The 6,313-nt window shown below is 33.3% G+C and overlaps 1 long non-coding RNA gene across 1 annotated transcript; it reads right to left on the reverse strand.

Moving 5' to 3' along the window:
• Positions 1-2,533: 2,533 nt before the first annotated feature.
• On the reverse strand, positions 2,534-5,458 carry LOC149404235 (uncharacterized). Its single transcript, XR_016295541.1, has 4 exons — positions 5,286-5,458; positions 3,070-3,124; positions 2,958-2,991; positions 2,534-2,708 (listed from the first exon to the last, which is right to left on the reverse strand). It is a non-coding gene; the product is annotated as an uncharacterized LOC149404235 (long non-coding RNA).
• Positions 5,459-6,313: the final 855 nt, after the last annotated feature.

The raw sequence follows: 6,313 nt of genomic DNA on the forward strand, positions 1-6,313 counted from the left end.
TCTTCTTGCATTTTTTGACTAGTCTACGAAGAGACCTCCCACTTAAATGTTCAAAAGTAAATAGATTTTGAACATAAGTGATATAGATATAGTTTTGAAAACATTTTCAAAATTTATTTGATTTGGATAACAAAATATTTTCAAGTTTGAAAGTGAAAACGGTTTTTCAAAATTCAAACTAGTTTTTGTAAAGTTCAATTTCAAATAAATATTAAAAAATCAGAACTTTTCAATCTTACACATTATGTTTATAACATTTAGAGAAACATTTTTGCTCAAGGAAATTTTTTCATTTGAGTTCTAGAACTATTGGAATGGGAGTCGAGATTCGGAATTCAAAATTAAATTTTCTAGAAATCTTGGAATCACGGACAACGAACACCTCGGAGTAAAAATGCCGTAAACGGCGACTCCAATGTCTAATTGAGCTAATTATAACTGTTTTGGAAAGTAGACTCACATAAATTTTATTTGGTTTAAAAACCATTAAATTCCAAGTTACGAGCATTAAGATACGTCCCTTTTATAGTAGGAATTTTTAAGCTCAAGGAAAACTGGGCAGAATTCAGTCGGGACTTAAGTGCAAAAGATTTAAGTGTAACAAAACGTTTTATTAAGTTATTATGTCTTTGAGATTTGTCTTATTAATATATTAATAGTATAGCACAAGAGATAATAACAACAAAAATAAAACGAGCGAGTAATTAACCACAATAAGCAAGACAATATTACTTGTCACAAAATTACCCGAAATTTCTCAAACTAATCAAAAATGATTTTGATCATGAATAAATTAAAAACTTTTAGAATTGATTCTAATGTGTTTTAATATAATCCCAAGGTTTTAGAAAATCAACATGCTTTTTAATTTAAAGACACGAGCAATAAATTAAAAAAATCTACAATAACAATTCTAGCAAAACCATTACTCGAGTAAATTCAAGGAAACGATTTTCAAACTCATATTTTAAATCATATGCACATTCTTATACTTTGATCATAGCTCTGATACCATTTGTTGGAATAGTGGGTTAAGAAAAGTTTTATCGCTTCTAGCAGGCGGCGGAATATAAAAAAATTTCTTTAAAACACGTAAAACGTTTTTACAACCTAGACAAAGTGCATGAACATATAATTTAAAATTTAAAACTACATTTAGTTTTTACTCGGTACCAACCTCGAATGGAGCTTGAACGTTGAGAAGCCTTCGAAAGGTTGAAACGATGACTCAAAAAAAAGTTTTGAGCAACCACGAAAGTTTCTACCATTAGAGTCTTAACAGAATAGTTGGATTTAGTGTATGGGCACTTTTAAACACGATGACTCAAAAAAAAGTCTTTGAGCCAAAGAGCTAAAACAAATGCTAGGTCTAATGAGGACCTAGGTGCCAAAACAAAAGAACAAGAAGGGTTAGAGAGAGAGAGAGATGGGCGGCCACTTTTCTAGAGAGAGAATCTCTCAATCTCTAAAATTGTGTGTTGTGAGTTGTGAATGAGGTGGGATATTAATAGGAGGAGGTTTACCTTCAATAGGTAGTTTCCCCTTTTCTATTTAATATCACATATTCATGATAAAATATTTTCTTACTCTTTCCCACTTGCACATCCAAGATATGTCTCATTGCCACATAGGATTTGTTTCCTCTTTTGCTTGCCTCTCCCTTGGCCGTATGACCTATTTCCTTCTAGAGGAAATTTGTTTCCTCTTTTTCTTTTGTAAAGTATCTTCATACATCAATGCACAAAATAATTCATCTTTCTCCCTTGGGTTGGACGGTTTGGGTCTTCTAGAAGGAGCTTCTAGATGTTTCTTTATTTGTTCACTACCAGAAATTTGGCCTCTAACTACTGCCGAACGCTGTAGTCATTTTAAATCCACTACAGTTTACTGACTGTCGTCTATTGCACTGGAGTCTTATCTCTTTGATTATGACTCCAGTGTTTGGCCGTAGTGTATCTGTTTTATAAGACTGTAGTTAAAATATATAACTACATTGTTTAGATGTAGTCTTACTAGTGGCATCCATAATTACTACAACGTTATGCTGTAGTTATATAGAACTCAATTACATAAGATAAAAAAACTACAGTTTTAACAAGTAGTCTTAATTGAGTCAATTAGACAGACTACGGCGTTTTTGTCGCATCTATTGCACTGGAGTCTTATCTTTTTGCCTATGACTCCAGTGTTTTCTGTTGAAGACTGCATTTTTATAATGTAGTTGTTCAAATTTTGAGACAATAAACACTACAGCTTTAAAGAGTAGTTATAATTAATTGAGTTGGACAAACTACGGCGTTTTTGTGGCATCTATTGCACTGGAGTCTTATCTCTTTGCCTATAACTCCATTCTTTTCTGTTGAAGACTACATTGTTTAGCTGTAGTTTATATTTATGAAATTATATTTTTACAATATAGACTACATCTTATTTCCGTAGAGCATTTTTTTAATAAAAATATATATTTAAATACATTTATAATATATAAATATCCAATAAAACACATAATAATAATATCCAAAAATCTCATATTTCATTCAATCAATAATAAATATCATTTACATAAATATGGCATTACAAGTTTTTGGAATATAAGAAATACACCCAAAATTAGTAATGGAAATTGAACTCCATCTTGGTGATCTAAAGACTTAACAGCTAACCTTATCTCCTTCTTTCTTTTTCCACTTTGCAATATTTCCTTGATTCTGCAGAACATATATCGATATACTTAATTGGAGAAAATATTGCCTACAACTTAATGACTTGATGTGAATCTGCACTAGCAATCAACTTCCTAAATCTTTTATTATTGGAGAAAATATTGCCTACAACTTAATTGGAAAAGGCTAATACTTATATCTACTCTGAGAAAATGAGACCCTTATATCTGCGGCTGTTTAAAAACTGAGTTGATAGGAATAAGATAATATTATTACTGATCAGATTAGCGATACCTGAAGTTGAGTAGGACTTGACACCAATCCATGGCTGAAAATTAAGACAAGGTCAGAGAACAAAATTTGCGCATGAATGATCTAGAAACTATATATGATTTAACATACTAACCTTGTAATCTGGAATTTTATCATGAACTCTACCAAGTATAGGCAAAGATGAGGGCCTGAAAATATATCCATTAATAAACTTCTAAAAGATGCGAGGCAATGAGAAGGAAAAAAATAAAGTACACAAGCTGCATTAGTAAAGATGTTGGGCTACACTACTGGGAGCTTATATGGGTTCCATCGTATATGTTTTCACCGGCACCTATGTGTGCATAAAAAAATTCTGGAAAGTAAAATCAAGATGGCAAGAGATCATCAGACAAACACATTAAGCATTCACCACTACAATGCAATACACAAGGAGCAAATACATTTTCAAAATAATTTATCACTTATGCCCTTACGCTATGATAAGAAACGCTACCTGAATAATTCCGGCATGGTCACATCTTGTCGGGGATTTTGAGTCGCTCTACAACAAAGTTCAATATATGTTTAAGATGATTAAAAAAAAACCATATTCTCAAGTTGTGTTTGGAAACTGAAGACATATCATACCTCTGCCTCAAACATCTTGACATCATTTTCCTTTGGGGTTGAGTCCTTTGGGGTGGTGATTTTCAGTTCATTTTAAAAAAAAAAAGTTACTGCCTGAAAAGAGAAGAGTTCTCTACTTCAATTCCTTGTAAAAAACCAAGATCTGTACATTTATTCTACACAAGTATCTAACGTAAGTAAGTTTCAAAAGACGGGTCCTTGTAGTTCCAGACTTTCTCATATTCGTTGATTTTAGGAGCCGGTTCGGAAACTCCCGTCGAGACAGCCTTGTTTTCCAAGTGAGATGATTCAAACCGAGCACTCCTTGAACCTGTTTGTTTGTCCCAATTATTCGGACTTGTAAGTTATCACAGAACATAGCACTCCTTGACCGAGAAAGTAAAAGAAACAAACCTCGTTTTTTTATCATCTGCTTCCTCTTCTTCGGACTCGAAACTTGGATCCATCTTTGGGTCCGCATGAATTTCTGGAATTTCTTCTAATCTGCGCTGGTGTTCCTCTTCTGACTTTAGAAGTTGCAATTTTTCAACACATTTGATGATCAGACACTATTCTTATTATATACACTAAAGATAGAGTCATTATTACTGTTAAGGTATCCTCAAATAAATTTGATGCTTCTTTGTTGTTGCTGATATTATTAAGATACAAGAGACAAATAATTACAATAATATTTATAAAAAAAATAGGAACTTACATCTTTGACCCTGGCAGCTTGAAGATCAAGCTATTGCTTTTTCTTGAACATCACCCTGTAGAGAAGGTTACAATTCTTTCAGAAGAGTCTTGGATTACAATAAAAAAAAAAAAGAAGTTGGAAAAAATTGAAGACAATATAGCTATCACTCTCAGCCGGTTAATAAGTCTACATTTTATGTTCTGACGCAAACTCTTGCACTCCTCCTGACAATAAGAGGAAAATATTTTGTTATCTTACAGCAGTAAAAAGATACACAATCAGACTCACTATCTTACAATCAGTAAAAAGATACAGCAGTAAAATTGACATTGCTTTTGATTATTAATACATACCTTGTGTAAGAAATACGGCAAGAGTTCGTAAACCTGGTTTGTAAAACCAATCCTAGCCTCTATAATAAGCACCTAGAGATTCGAACAAGATGATAGTTACTTAGTAATTATGTAGTTAAGTACCAAAATACATTTCAGAGTCCAGTTTTGTACTTGACATCGTCGTTCTCGATCAGAGAGCCCAGTTTTGGCGAGCTTTGAAGCTGGCCCTCCATTCAGCACCTTAAAGTCAACTATCAAATTTGAGGGGGGTCATCATCACAACAAAATTTAATTGGCAAAAATAATATAATGTTGTATCATTTTATCATTGTTCGTTAGTCATAAACAGCTCTAATAAAATTATGAATTTGGATACCTGAAAATAAGGATATGTGATGGTTTGCAGTTACTCGTTTGATAGAAATCCACCAGAAGCTCACTGCAAAACGAAGTTTATTCGACTTTAAAGCAAGGCAATCTAATAGATATTCGACTTAATGCATGTTTTATATTACACAAATTGTGCATGGATATACAGTTTAATTTCAACTTCAATAAGATATTAATCCATGAACTTTCATAATATATATTACCGATTTGTATTTGAAGTAAATTTATTAGAAAATGAATCAGATGCAGCAAAAATAAGTATCAAGCTAAGCTTTGATTAAAATTAAACATCTCATAATATCTGAAATTAACTACCTGATGATCCCATCGTCATGTCCATTTGGCAGTGGCTTGTACAAAGTATCAATCATCTCCGTTTTAGGAGATTGTGTCCTGACTGAAGCACCATACTTTGAAATGGATGGCCAATATCGGGAGCCAACAACCGGCGTGTAGCAAACACATGAATATCTCTTAACACTATTGAAACGATTGCGAAAAAAAAATTCAAAAAAAAAGATATGTTGGTCGCACCGCAGCAATGGATGGGAGACCTGATCGACCAGGTGACCCATGGGAGACATCCATTCCCAAAATCAGCGTCGGAGTATCACTATCTTGTCTTCCTGACCTCAATACAAACACAAAGAGTCTCACCAAATTAATCAACATGATTAAGCTGTAAAGATAACCGAAGCAACCCTAAAACAGACAATAAGAATATAGATAATGACAGAGATCTATTCCAAAATTCAGCTCGAGAATAAGAAACTTCCAAATGACATGTTCACATCCTCCTCAATTGGAGCATGGGTCATGGAATATGGTTGAGGAACTAAAGTGGATGCCAACATTGCTTGCCCATCAGTGTTTTTCTGATTCAAACGAATCAAGTGAAACACATAAATTTTCAAATGAGACAGATCAGCCACAATAATCATCAGTACAATAGGGGAAAATAAAGAAATAAATGTATTATCGGACCTCGCAAAAGCTTTTGAAAACGTAATCAGCTGCAACAAACTCTTCTACGCTGGAAGTCCGCAGAATGATTCGAAGAATTGAATACAAAACAGGTTCTTGAAGTCCTTCCCCGAGAACTTTGCTAGCAAAGGCATCAATGTTTTTAGGGTGTCCAGATATAAGATCACCAACGCAACGTAATGCCTGAAAAGGTGAGTAAAGTTTAACTACTAATAATTGAATTATTTTTCCAACATCAGACAGATGAAAATGTGCAAGGTACTAATACACTGATACTTACGAGTCTCTCGTCATATTTCAAATATAATTGCATGCATTACAACAGGTGAAACAGAAATATCTCTGTGAGGATGACTGTT

Source organism: Urtica dioica, chromosome 2 (assembly GCF_054948205.1).
Source record: "Urtica dioica subsp. dioica isolate 48M chromosome 2, U.dioica_male_clone48M_v1_H2, whole genome shotgun sequence".
Classification (NCBI taxonomy): domain Eukaryota; kingdom Viridiplantae; phylum Streptophyta; class Magnoliopsida; order Rosales; family Urticaceae; genus Urtica; species Urtica dioica.